This window comes from Hylobates moloch, unplaced genomic scaffold, assembly GCF_009828535.3.
Source record: "Hylobates moloch isolate HMO894 unplaced genomic scaffold, HMol_V3 SCAFFOLD_15, whole genome shotgun sequence".
NCBI classification, from domain to species: Eukaryota; Metazoa; Chordata; class Mammalia; order Primates; family Hylobatidae; genus Hylobates; species Hylobates moloch.
The window spans coordinates 16,803,909-16,818,036 of record NW_026652290.1 but is presented as its reverse complement, the minus strand read 5'-3'; the positions used below and the strand labels follow the sequence as shown (position 1 = coordinate 16,818,036).

The 14,128-nt window shown below is 48.4% G+C and overlaps 1 long non-coding RNA gene across 1 annotated transcript in view; it reads left to right on the top strand.

The window, feature by feature from the left end:
- Positions 1-13,746, top strand: part of LOC116483061 (uncharacterized) — a 186,395-nt gene extending 172,649 nt beyond the window's left edge. Inside the window, exon 3 of the long non-coding RNA XR_009209966.1 lies at positions 12,247-13,746. This is a non-coding gene — a long non-coding RNA (uncharacterized LOC116483061). The remainder of the gene's footprint in view (positions 1-12,246) is intronic.
- Positions 13,747-14,128: the final 382 nt, after the last annotated feature.

Genomic DNA, 14,128 nt, shown 5'->3' with positions numbered 1-14,128 from the left:
AAGAGCCTTTCTTAGCTCTCCTAAGAGTCAGATCGGATGGGGAGGTGGGGTGTACATTGAAACCCCCATTACAGGAATCATTTAAAGTTAGCCTCTAGGAAGCTCGGGGCTAATGAGATAATTCCCATTAGGAGAGGAAGGAAATGAAGGTGGCCTGACATCCTTTCTGTCTCTAATTTATATGATTCACTGAAACCTCCCCCTCTTCCCCCGCACCCCCCTCCTTCGGCCGCCCCTTTGAATTCTGGTTCCCTGTCCACCGCCTCTGCCAGCCAGGGCTCTGGTTTTCAGCAAGCCCCAGCATGCCTGAGAGCCCAGGAAGGTTGCCTTCCGCTGAGATGAGGCATTTGGGCTCTTTTCTTGGCAGCTGTGCCAGGGAATCTACTCTTTGCCTCCTTCCTCTCTTTTCCCAGAGCCTTGCCCAGCTCTCCCCACCCCCACCCCTGCCCCAACAGGGATGGAACTGGTGCCTATAGGACCGCAGAAAAGAGAAAGGCTCTCAACAGAACACTGGCAGGCTCAGGGGACTTAGGGGCCAAAGCTGCGGAGAGGTTTTGTTTGCTTCCTTCCCCTACCCCCAAGTACTTTTTAGGGGGAGGAGAAAGAGAGAGAGAGGGAGAGAGAGCAAAAAAAAAAAAAACACACACACAGGAGAACAAGAGAGAGATCATTCTCTTCCTGTTTTGCTGTGCTGCCTACACTTTTGGTCAAAGTTCTCTGCAAACATGAAAATCCAGTTTGGGTCTTTAATTAGAAAAGTGTGAAGTCTCTCAAAAACTGTAGGGTTTTTGAAGTTCAGATCAAACCCTGGAAACACATTTAGGGGCTGGAGAGAGAGAGAGAGAGAGAATGAGAATGAACCTGAGAAGAGCAGAAAGGGAGAGCCCAATCTCATCTGCTCATCTATTGTATTGCTATCAGCTGTTACCCTTTTCATTTATTGGACACCCCCTTTCTTGTCTCAGACCTGCTGGGAGCAAATCTAATACCCACCAACCCCATGCCCAAGAAGGGTCTCTGGCATTCAGAGAGCAGCATGGCTCTTCCTAGCCCCTGGTTTACTTCTTTTCTTCCTCTCACCCTCCCAGAGGGAGGCCATATGGTGGAGTCTTCCGAGTCAGGGCCAAGGGCCAGAGCGGCTCTGGCCCTGGGGACAGTCCAGCAGCCCTGATGTGCCGTGTGGGTGGCCTGTTCTGTGAACTTGCTGCCTGACCTCCCCGTGCCTCTGAGAGTCCAGCTGCAGCCTTGGGTAACAGCCTGGCCCCATCGTGATGGGAGGGTGCCGAGGCCCAGCTCCCCCGCTCACCTTGGCACAGATGCCACAAGCTGGCCAGGCCATGCGGGGCCAGGACCAGGCAGAACAGACAGAGCCCCCATAAGCATCGTTTCCAGTTGAGTTGGCCTATCTTGGCTCATAAGGCCATGGTGTCCCTAATGAGAGTGAGACAGAGACAGACAAACCAGGGGTTCAAGGAAGAGAGAACACAAATTAGAAAGATGAAAGATACAAGGGAAAGATACAGGAGCTGGATTTCTATGTAATGTAGCATGAAATAATAGCCAAGCTAGAGTTTGGATTAGTCTTAGCTATTTTGGAATAACCCCTTTATCAGTAGCTGAGCTAAATCATTCACGGTGAGGGTGTCTTAAGTGCCCTGCTCATGACTCCTGCCTTCATTACCTCCTCCCTGCACGTGGACACAAGTTCTCAGAACTTTTACAGGTGGTTGAGGGAATATAGAAGGAGGCGAGGTAAGGGTTAATCTAAATGTTACAAACAATTTTATTGATTTAAAAAGGAAAAAAGGAGTAATGGAAGATGGATCTGGGCTTTATTGTACACATTTTAGGAATGGTTTATAGCAGGAAAATAACCACGGAAGTGGCTTAATGTCCTTCCTCTTCAGAAATGTGCCGACTGTATTTTTGAAATGGAGATAATGCCATAGGGAAATAGAGTAATAAGAACAAATAGCCCGGGCACGGTGGCTCACGCCTGCAATCCCAGCACTTTGGGAGGTCAAGGCGGGCAGATCACGAGGTCAAGAATCGAGACTATCCTGGCCAACGTGGTGAAACCCTGTCTCTACTAAAACTACAAAAATTAGCTGGGCATGGTGGTGCGTGCCTGTAGTCCTAGCTGCTCAGGAGGCTGAGGCAGGAGAATTGCTTGAACTCGGGAGGTAGAGGTTGCAGTAAGCCGAGATCGTGCCATTGCACTCCACCCTGGCAACAGACAGAGACTCCATCTCAAAAAAAAAAAAAAAAAAAAAATTAACTGAGTCTTTAGTACTTAACTCAGTCCTCACAACAAGCCTAGAAATTATCCCTGTTTTACAGATGGGTTCAAGAGATTTGAGGTAACTTGCCCAGGAGCCTACAACTCCTAAGAGGCTAACTAACCCAGGACTGGAACCCTGATCTGACTTCGTATCATTGAGCTGTGGGATCTCTGAGAATTGCCACCTGAAGTGTTTTCCCGTTGGTAGGAATGAGTGGGTTCATGTTCTAAGGGCCTCCCATGCTTTAAGATGACTAGCTTGTGTTGCTAGTGATCCATTCATTTGTTCATTTGTTCATTCATTCATTCGTTTGCCTCTTCTTTGCCAGACAGTGAGCTTGGTCCCCTCAACACAAGAAGGAAAACATGGCTGCTACTGCAGCCTGCAGCTGACCGGGTCGACCTACACTACCAGGCTGGGGAACATCAGGAGGCGAGCAGGCTGCCAGCACCCACAGTCCGGAGACACATGCTCTTTCTCTCCCATGTCAATGGGCAGTCCTGCTCGGTGACCCAGATGCAAACAACTCAGAGGTCCCACCGTGTCCTCACTGCAGACTGACCGCTGGCTCTCAAACATCTGGGTGGGCAGTAGAGGCCAACAGGGAACTTTAGGGACCAAGGGAAGAGGACTTAGCAGTTTATCTCTCATGAGGAGAGAGTGGAATCAGCGACCGTCTCTCTGGAATCTCACTCCTGGCCTGATTCCCAAAGGGGAGAAGAGCTCCTGCCTGGTCTCAAAGTCACTGTTTCTCTCTCCCCCTCGACCCCCATTGTTGCAGCAGGGCCAGGACTCTGTCCGGCCAGGTCCCCCACTTGCTGCTAAGTGGGTCATCTGAGGAAAGAGAAGGAAAGGCTTTATGACTGGCTGTTGGATGGCCCCTGAGGGACATAGTGCATAAGGAGAGGGCAGAAGGGAGTCTGGGACTGGGGTACCTATTATCTTTAAAGTCCATCTTTTGGCACAGTCCACCGGGACAAACAAGGGATCCAGGTCGGCTGGTTCGGGAGGGTCTTTGATCTACCTATAAGTTAATGCTTTTCAATGGAGAACCGCAAAGCAGCCCCACCCAGGGCCTCGGAGATAACAGGCTGGTGCAATCACAAACCACCAGCCTCTTGATAATGCCGGGTTTTATTGAGGTCTGGTTTTTGCCCATTGGGAACACATCCGGCAAGCATCAAAGGGAGCAGGCGTCACCCTGTGCAAAGAATCGTGGGCCCTCAGGTGCGTGCACCTTGGGTTGCGTGTGTGGCTGTGTGTGCACAAGCTGGCCCGTTGGCAATTACCTTTCTGCAGATCAGAGGCCACCAGCCCCAGAGGGGCCTCGACAGCTCATGAACTCTGTTCCCTCATTCTGGATGGTCCAGCTCCTAAGATGTCCTTGAAAATGGTAACTTAGCATCTTAAGTAGGAGGGTCACTCTTGTGTCGTTGAGTCCCTGACTCGACATCCCAAAGGCAGTTGGTGTGAGAAGTTTAATGGTGAGGTGAGGTGGACACTCAGAGGAGACAAAACCTAAAAGCTTATCAGACTTGTTCCTTTGCAGTCTTTTAAAGGTTTTTGCGTGGAAAGTTGCTCTTTGGCAATGGAAGAGTTAATGGGTGAACTGGGGGAGCTGTGGTCCTGGGGGAAGGGTCATCCCCACTCACCCCCAGGCTGTGCCTCTTGGCTGCCTCATATTTTATCTGGGCAGTCAGGATGCTGTGCACTGCATATTGGCCTCTGGAGACCAGCGCAGAGAAGCACCACAATACAAACAGAACATCTGGAAGCTTTTTAAGGTTTGTTTTTTAACACGTTTGCTAGAGTCAGGACATTTGCACACGAGGTTTACTGGCTGAAGGGAACCCAGGGACTTGAGTCAAGTGGGAGATCTCTGACTTGGTGAGGAGGGGGTGGTGAGGGTAAGGAAAGGAAGGTGGGCCGGGTGCAGTGGCTCACGCCTGTAATCCCAGCACTTTGGGAGGCCGAGGCAGATAGATCACCTGAGGTCAGGAATTCGAGACCAGCCTGGCCAACATGGTGAAACCTTGTCTCTACTAAAAATATATAAAAAGAAAAATTAGCCGGGTGTGGTGGCGGGCACCTGTAGTCCCAGCTACTCGGGAGGCTGAGGCAGGGGAATGGCGTGAACCCGGGAGGTGGAGCTTGCAGTGAGCTGAGATTGCACCACTGCACTCCAGCCTGGGTGACAGAGCTAGATTCCGTCTCAAAAAAAAAAAAAAAAAAAAAATATATATATATATATATACACACACACACATAAAAATTAGCTGGGCGTGGTGGCACGTGCCTGTAATCCCAGCTACTCGGGAGGCTGAGGCAGGAGAATCGCTTGAACCTGGGAGGCAGAGGTTGCAGTGAGCTGAGATCGTGCCATTGCACTCCAGCCTGGGTGACAAGAGCAAAACGATGTCTCAAAAAAAGAAAGAAAAAGGAAGGTGGGAACACTGGAAGCAACAAGGTCCTATGTTCTTCAGACTCACTTGTTGCAGTGACCTGTTGGAAATCCTTAGGCACAGAAAAGGAACCTGGAACAGAATCCTGGGTTCCTTGTCTTTCTGGTCTTGCTGGTATGGAGCAATTGGATTTCTTCTTCCTTGTCCCAATCAGCTGCAGTAAAAGGACTGAAAGAATAGAAGGCAAATCCCTTGGGAAAGAATGGACATGCTGGCCCTAAGGCCTCTGGGAGACATGCTGGGAGTTGGCTTTTTCTGTATGCTTTATAGACTGGTACCTGTTCCTTTATCTTTCCATCTGGGCTAGCCAGGTGGGGCTGAAAACGTAGAGTGCAGGGAAGCCATTGATCCTGGTCCTGCAGTGACTTGGTACACCTGAGAGAGTGATAGCCGGTTAGCTTCCTCCTTTTCTCCTCCTCTTCTCTACATCCCCTTGCTTCCCCCTACTGACATCCTGGACTTAATGATTTAGGCCAAGGGAAACAAGGAAAAGCTCGGCTCAGCATTTTAGCAGAGCAGGCTGGGAATGAAATAATGAAGAAAAAAGTCATTCCCGGCAGGAGAAAGAATTTATACGGGACTTAATCTTTCTTTTTAAGGAGAGGGCACGTGCTCGTTCATCTCTCCCTCATTCTTGGTCACTGGTTTCTCGTTTAATTCTTCCTTCTCCACTCCACCTCCTTTATGGCCCCATTGCCAAGCTTATTGTCAAGGCTCCATTAAATATATGTGAAATCTGTGCTTGCTCAGAGAGTATCCTTGTGCCCATGGAGTTTATCTTTAAAGAGGCCCACGGTCACATGGCTGCATTTATTAAAACAGTTCTTTTCGTGGGATGAGCTAATGCTTAGCACCTCGTGGGAGCTGGCTTATTGTGTGCTGTTTATTAGGGGAGGAAACTGAGGCTTTGTGTGGTTATTTATGTGAGAGACTGAAAGGTGTCCACCCTGTTCTTATGGGAAATGAGGTGACACAGCTGCCAGGAATTCCACCCCGTCTAGTCACCCATCTGGCAGGTACAACGTTGGTTCCCAAGTCTACCCCAGCCACTCTTATTACAGTTTTTGCTTTGGAAGCTCTTATGTCCTGCTCAGGATCAGGATTCAGTACCTTCACCAACTCGGAGCACACAGTTCCTCTTCCGGCCGGCTGCCCCTCTGCAATGAGCGATGCTTAACGTTAGTTCATCATTGGACTTAGCCAGGGAGTTTTCACTGCTGTCTCCATCCTGCCCTCATAGATTCTGCCTTAACTGGGTTGGGATGAGGCTGAGACAGTGGAATTTTGAAAAGCTTCCTAGGTGATTCTATAGCGTAGCCACGGTTAAGGAAGAATCACTCCTCTGGGACAGTGTTTCTACACTGGGGACAATTTTGCTGCCCGCTCCCCCCATCCCAGGCATACCCCAATGTCTGAGACATTTTTGATGATCACGCCTAGGATGGGGTTGGGGGGGCTCTGGCATCTATTGAGTAGAGGCTGGGGATGGCACTGAACATCGCACAATGCACAGGACAGTTTCCCACAACCAAGAATTGTCCAGCCCCAAGCATGCCTGGTTGAGAAATCTTGCTCTAGACTAGTGGTTCTCACACTTGAGTTTGCATCAGAATCACCTGGAGAGCTTATTAAAGCAAATTGCTGGGCTGCACTCTCAGAGTTTTTTATTCAGTAAATCTGAGTGGAGCTCAGGAACTTGCATTCCTAACAAGTTCCCAGGTGATGTCAAGCCTGTTGATCAGGGCTACAGTTTGAGAACCTTTGTCTTTGAGTGACTCTGAATCCTACTTGCCTAGATCTGTGATATATTGTACCCATGATGATTACTAAAAATCCAAGACAACAGGCTGGGCACGGTGGCTCATGCCTGTAATCCCAGCACCTTGGGAGGCCGAGGCAGGTGGATCATTTGAGGCCAGGAGTTTGAGACCAGCCTGGCCAATATGGTGAAACCCCATCTCTACTAAGAATACAAAAATTAGCTGGGCATGGTTTTACACACCTGTAATTCCAGATACTCGGGAGACTGAGGCAGGAGAATCACTTGAACCTGGGAGGTAGGGGTTGTAGTGAGCTGAGATGGTGCCACTGCACTCCAGCCTGGGTGAGACTGTCTAAAAAAAAAAAAAAAAAATCCAAGACAACACAACAATTGACTTAACTAAGACAGAAGAGCATTTCTCTCTCACATAGAAATCCAGAGGGAGGCCATTGAAGGCTAACGTGATAGCTGTGGAGTTGTCAGCCATCCAGGCTCCCGTCTTCTTGTTAGACCATCTGACTACATGCCTTCCATTTTCCATGTCCCTCAGAGTCCAAGATGATTGCTGGAGCACCAGCCATCATGTCCTCATTGAAAGCAGAAGATAGTAAAGGCGGGCAAGTAAAAACTGGGCTCCTTCCAGCACCTTTCGAAGCAGCCTCCCCAGAAGTCCTGCAACACTTCTGCTTTCATCTCCTTGGCCAGATTTTGGTCACATGGTCTTATCTAACTGCAAGGAAGGCTGGGAAATGTAGTCTTTTTTTTTTTTTTTACTCTGGGCTGCAATGTGTGAACTCCAAATTAGAGTTTTGTTACAAAGAGGAAAGGGTAGGATAGATATGGGAGTGGCCAACTAACAGATTATGCTCATCTGTGCACAACCTACTCTTTCCTAAGGGTTGTGGTGTATTCGGCATCTACCATGTGCCAGCTGCTTTTCACATATTATCTCATTTAATCCTAAGAGCGTTGCGAGGTGGATAATAATATCTCTATTTTGCAATGATGAAACTGAGGCTTTCAGAGATGAAGCCACCTGCCCAAGTTACAGTCAGCAAATGGTTTAACATTCCACTTCAAAGCTGGGGCCACTTCTTGCCTTAGATGCTCTCACAGACCTGCTCTTTTCTTGGTGAAGCTGCATGGTGTTGGTTCGACCTTTCTAAGCCAAATTCTGGATCCCACCCCTTTTGCCCAGCTCCCCTTCACTGTTACCAATATCCCTCCTGCGATACTCTCTTCAGAAGGCTCTGGGAAAATACACTGTATTGACAAGATTAGTTTCTTATTGCTGGTGTGATAAATGACCACAAACTCAGTGGTCAGAATTGAATTGGAGGACACCCAGCAGGTGTCCGCAGCTCCGTGTCAGGGGGATAATCCCCACAGATTTGGTCACTGACATCTTCTGTGTTGATTGTTGTGGGGTGAGAGCAGAGGAAGAGCATGTTTGGAGAGAGTTTTCCCTGCACAGTCACGATGAGGGCCCAGAGGGACTGACAAGGAAGAAGATGGTTCTCCAGCTCACAGAACTCAGAAAACACGTTTAGTGGTTTATTCTAAAGGCTGTTACGAAGGCTACAGGTGAAGAGATGCATAGGGTGAGGTGTGGGGGAAGGGGTGTGGAGCTTCCATGCCCTTCCTGGATGCTCCACCCTCTAGGAACCTCCATGTGCTCAGCTATCTGGAAGCTCCCCAGAGAACCCTGTCCTCTTGGGGTTTTATGGAAGCTTCATGACATCAGCATTCCTTCCCCCAGGATATAGGGTGGGTCCCGCTCTGGGGAGGGTCTCAAGACCTATAGTCAGGAAGGTGGGGAAGATTAGTCCTGCCTTGGGGAAGGATAGTGGCTTAAAACAACACAAATTCATTCTTTTACAGTTCTGGAAACCAGCTTCACTGAGCAAAAGTCCAGGCATCTGCGGGGCTTCCTTCTGGAAGTTCTAGGGGAGAATCTGTTTTCTTTGACCCCTTCCTTGAATCCTTCCAACCTCTTGCTTCCATTATCCCACTGCCTACTACCTCTCCGGGATCAGATCTCCCTCTGCCTCTCTCTTACAAAGACACTTGTGATCACAGTTAGGGCCTACCTGGATAGTCCAGGCTAACTTCTCAAGATCCTTGATCACATCTGCACAGGCCTTTTTGCCATATGAGGTAGGATTCACAGCTTGCAGGGATCAGGATGTGGATATCTTTGGGGGCTACTATTCAGCCCCCCACAGGAGCCCTCTTGCTACTGTTCTTCCATTTCTTGTCCCCATCTTTTTTTTCCAAACACAGAATGTACATAGAATTCACTTCTGTCTGGGGTTTTTTTTAAAAGAGGCCAGAAACATGGTCTACAGGGCAAGGCGATGTGTTGGAAGGGCTTGTCTAATCAACTCCCAGTGGCCATAGCAACAGACATGAAAACATTCAAGTGGAAAGGGCCTGGGGGTGGAGGGGGGGGTAGGGAAGGATCCTGCCCTAGAGGGGCCTGTGTCACCTCAGTCAGGTGACTTAACCTGTGGAGTGATGTATGATGGAGAAGCATAATCAGTAGCTATGGTAGTTCCGTAGCGAGCTTTGCAAAGCTTGCCTATAATTGTAGGGGATCAGGTCTCTAGATGCCTTCTAATTCCTGAGCCTCCTATGGTCTTTCTCTAGGCTAATAGAGGTGTGTCTTTAGTGGAATACAAATGCCATATCTAGAGGAGTTTCATTTGTGGGGAGGAGGGAGAGTTAGGATCTGCTTATGGCCTAACCTCGTTTTCCTCCCTTGTGTGGATTCCCTCATCCCCCCACACACCCCTTGGCTGGGCCAGCCCTGCTGGGATGAGAGTCTGGGGTGTTGTATGTTTTGCTTTTTATTTTATTTTGCAAATGCCTCACAGCATTCCCCTCTGTGTTTAATGTCCCACTGCCAAGTGCATGCAGTTGCCCGGCAACAAGAAGGAAGTCCCTGGGTGATTCACCCGGCTGTTGCCAATTAATTTGCGAGCTGCATGCGTCTCCCAGGGGAAAAGGGCTCTCTCCAAGACAGCTCAGAGGGCCGATAACCAGGTGGAGAAACGAAACCAGAGGAAGATCAGCAGAACTTTGGGTTTGTGTGGGGTGTTTTCAGGTCCAAATGAAATGGTGTGTCCAGAGGGCCCTGGCAACACCTGTGGCAAAGACTCCTGGCTTCCTTCTTGGCCACCAATCAGAGAGCTGCCTGGAGCACGCAAGCACTTCTCTGTCTGCACATTGGTTGCCTTTTTGGTTTTTCATCCTTTTATTTTTTAGTTGACTCTAAAATGTAGACTCTCCTGTCGCAGTTCATCTGCAGAGAAATGTCTTGAACCATTTTTCTTCTTGTCAGTCCCTCTGGGCTCTCATCGTGACTGTGTAGGGAAACCTCTCTCCAGCCATGCTTTTCCTCTGCCCTCACACTACAACAATCAACACGGAAGACGCTGGTGACCGAATGTGTGCAGGTTTCTCCCCAACTCCAATTCAACTCTGATACCATCTACCTGGAGAGAGCATCAGATCCCGTGGGTTGAGGACTCAGTACCCAAGACTGCCGCCTCCTCCCCAGACACCAGTGGCCAGTCCAGGCCTCTGGAACTTCTCACCGACCAGCTTCAAGTTGGGGTTCCCATGACTCCCCTCTTTGGGTTCAATTAATTTGCTGGAGCAGCTCCCAGAACGCAGGGAAACACATTTAGTGGTTTATTCTAAAGGCTGTTACAAAGGATACAGCTGAAGAGATGCATAGGGTGAGATGTGGGGGAAGGGGCACGGGGCTTCCTTGTCCTCCCTGGATGCTCCACCCTCCAGGAACTTCCATATGCCCAGCTATCTGGAAGCTCCCTGAAGAACCCTGACTTCTTGGGGTTTCGTGGAAGCTTCATGACGTCAGCATTCCTTCCCCAAGGTATAGGGCAGATTCCTCTTTGGGGAGGGCCTCAAGACCCATAGTCAGCAAGGTGGGGAAGATTAGAGTCCTGTCTTGGAGCAAGTGTAAGGAGGGCAGGAGAGGGATTCTGTTTCCTGAGGCCCAACATTATAGCAAAAGACTGTAACAAGGACTATGGGAGTTATGAGCTAGGAACTTTGGACAAAAACCCGTGTGTGTGTGTGTGTGTGTGTGTGTGTGTGTGTGTGTATAAAATAACACCACAGTGTCATTATCTCATCTCTGGCCACTGGTGCCCTTCTCTCTGGGTTTCCTGGCTACTGCACACATCCCCACCAAGGCCTCAGCTAGAGCCCTCATGAAGGAGAGTTCCTTTGCACCAGGTTGAGTGGGGCCCCCAGGTCTTTTGAGGGACAGAAGGGGGCCTGTTGGTTTCCAAATGCCCCCAGAATCCATGGTGCATTTCCCTCAAGGCCTTGCTGTCCTCTGGCCCCATACTTGCCTAAGGAAACTTTGATCCATGTTATGTCTCTATTATGGCCTGTGAGGGTGGGGTTTGCCTGTTTGGTTGATTCCTGTATCCACAGCATCTAATCCAATATGGTACTTGTGAATGCATGGATTTGTGGTTGCCCAGGTATTCCTTGTGGATTGATAGTGATTGCTAGAATCAGAGACCCAGAGGGCAGCCTCTTTCATAAGGCCTGTGTTATCTGTATCTGTGAATAGGCCTGATATGGTTTGGCTTTGCATCCCAACCCAAATCTCATCTTGAATTGTAATCCCCATAATCCCCAGGTGTGGAGGGAGGAATCTGGTGGGAGGTGATTGGATCATGGGGGCGGGTTCCCCCATGCTGTTCTCATGATAGTGATTGAATTCTTACAAGATCTGATGATTTTACAAGTGTCTGGCATTTTCCCCGCTTGCTCTTCTCTCTCCTGCCGCCATGTGAGAAAGGTCCTTGCCTCCTCTTTGCCTTCCGCCACGATTGTAACTTTCCTGAGGCTGCCCCAGCCATGTGGAACTGAGAGTCAGTTAAACCTCTCTCCTTTGCAAATTACCCAGTCTCAGGTATTTCTTTATAGTGGTGTGAAAACAGACTAATACAAGGCCCCTCACTTGCAGTGCTAAGACTCATCAAATAGGGCAGTCTCCTGAAAGCATTTGGTGCTATTCAATATATTTGTTACTCAGTAATGGAAGGTAATGTTGGGGCGTGAACATCAAGGAAAGTATCGTGAGTCCAACTCCATCTTAATTTATTTGCTATCAGAATTAGGGAAAAAGAAATATATTTAATGGTGTCTTACCATTTCCTCTGAGCTATCCACTCTGAGTAAGTTCCTAATTTATTGTTAAGGGTGTTTCAGAAGCAGAGAGAAGTTCCTAGTAAATCCTAAACATTAGGATTAGGAACCAGAGCCCTGCTGTTCTGTAGCAAGAACACCAGCACCCTCTGTGCCTCGGCTTTCCACTACAAAGTGGGTGATTTACCACCCCCATGCTCCCTGCCCCATAAATCACAGAAATAATAGTGACCGGCTGAAAAACAGAATTTTCCACTTCCTCTGGACTGGCTGTGCTCAGTGGCATTTTAAAAAATCAGCTATGGATATCGTGGTGGGATTTGTGTAGGAGGGTTCCTGGTGATGATTCAGTGGATGGATAGTTCCTTGAGAGGTATAAATAGGTATTCCCCCATCCCACCCCCGACACTTAACTAAAATACTGCTTTTTGAAGTGTATGTTCTGTTCAACAGCTAAAGCATTATAAACCAAAGACAATAATGTGATGCTATCCCCTGAAAGGGCAGAAGCTAGAATCTAACTCTCATGCTGTTTTTTGGTCTACAGGATGGGAAGGACTGATCCACATTCCCACCAGGAAGTTTAGTGGAACCCCTGCATGCCACCTGGACCCCCTGGAAGGACCTGGCCAAGGCTGGACCACCTCTTGAGAGGCAGAAGCTCCGGATTTGATCAAGAATTCTTGGCTGAGCATGGTGCCTTATGCCTATAATCCCAACACTTTGGGAGGCCAGTGTGGGAGGATCGCTTGAGCCCAGGAGTTCAAGACTAGCCTGGGCAACATAGGGAGACCCCATCTCTAAAAAAATAATAATAAAATAAAAAATTAGCAGGGCATGGTGGCATGTGCCTGTAGTCCCAGCTACCCAGGAGGCTGAGGCAAGAGGATGGCTGGAGCCTGGGACGTTGAGGCTGCAATGAGCTGTGATTACCCCACTGTACTCCAGCCTAGGCAAAAGAGTGAGAGACCCTGTCTTAAAGAATAATAATAATAATCATCATCATCATCTTATTTTGGAGAATAAAGAGACCTCTGGATTTGAGGTGCTATTTGGGTAGAAAGCAAAGACCTTTACACTGAGAAATAGTCTGTGTTGACCTGAAGGAGCAGAGGGACGCATTGCTGGAGGTGACCTACAGTTGGAGAAGACTCATTATGACAGACCTTGTCCTTCTTCCTTGTGGAAAATGTTTCCTCTGCTGCTACTGCTCATGAGACTCTTCCCCCTCCCTGTCCCAGGGAACCAAAGGGCTTTCTACCACACCCTTTCTTGCCCCCCACCTCCCATGTCTGCTGTGCCTTTGTACTCAGCAATTCTTGTTTGCTCCATTATCTTCCAGCCGGATACAGAGTGAATAGTTAACCACACTTAGGTCAAGTAGGATCTAAATTTTTGTTTCTGCTCCATGTAAAGAGGCCAGTGTTTGTGCATTGCAAGCAGCCTTGGAATAGTAACTCTTCTCATTTGTTTGGGATCTGGCCACCAGGTTCCAGGATGATACACGGATCAGTGCAGAAGTTCATCAGGCTCTCAGACTTTAGGGATGTTGGAGAAGGCTTCAGCAGCAGAACTGATGGTGAAGGCTGGTGTTCTCCATCCTCAACTTTCTTTGCTTGGATCGTACACAAGAATACATTTGGAAGGGCAAAAAATGAATACTGTTGTTCATTGCAGCCGTGTTTTGTGACACAGCTGCACAGTCTGCTGTGAAGACCTTCTCTCAAGTGGCAGTTGGGGGTCCATGCCAGATCCTGGTGCTTCATGACAGACTAACAGCTACCAGAGGTGGTGGCACTTAGTGAGGACCCTCCTCCCCCAGTGTGTGCTGATGACACATACACGCCTGACAATAGCTTGAGTCTTCTCTGTTCCTTTTACTCTGTAGCCACAATACACATGATTTAAAACCCTTCCTAAATATCTATCATGGTTCACCCTTGTCCAAATGCAGAGTCAAAGCTATTTGTACTTTATTATTATTTCCAAGGTGAATAGATGGCTTGCTTTTTGCAAAAAGAATTAAAGCTTTTGTATGTTGCAGTTGATGTGCTTGTATGACCATTTAGTGAGTTTGCTGTCTTCTAAGTAGAACAACGGAGTCCTTGTGGACATCTCAGATTCATCACAAAATGATTGAGGAGAACCTCTTGAAGATGTTTAGTGCTATTGAAATGTACAGATTGTTGATGGGCTTTTGCCTTTTCCTTCCTTGCTTGACACACAGTTACAGGCATTGTATTCCTTGGATTCCTACAGGTGTCAAGGAACAGAGATCCACTTACGTTACCTTCATAAATCCTGGTTTATTCAAAAGTCATAGTGATAGTAAGGTAGACAGGAAACAGTCCCAGCCACTGCCTAGCTAAGCCTTTTCAAAAAGCCCAAGGTCATTCAGCAGACGCAGAAGCACTAGTTGGTTTCCAAGG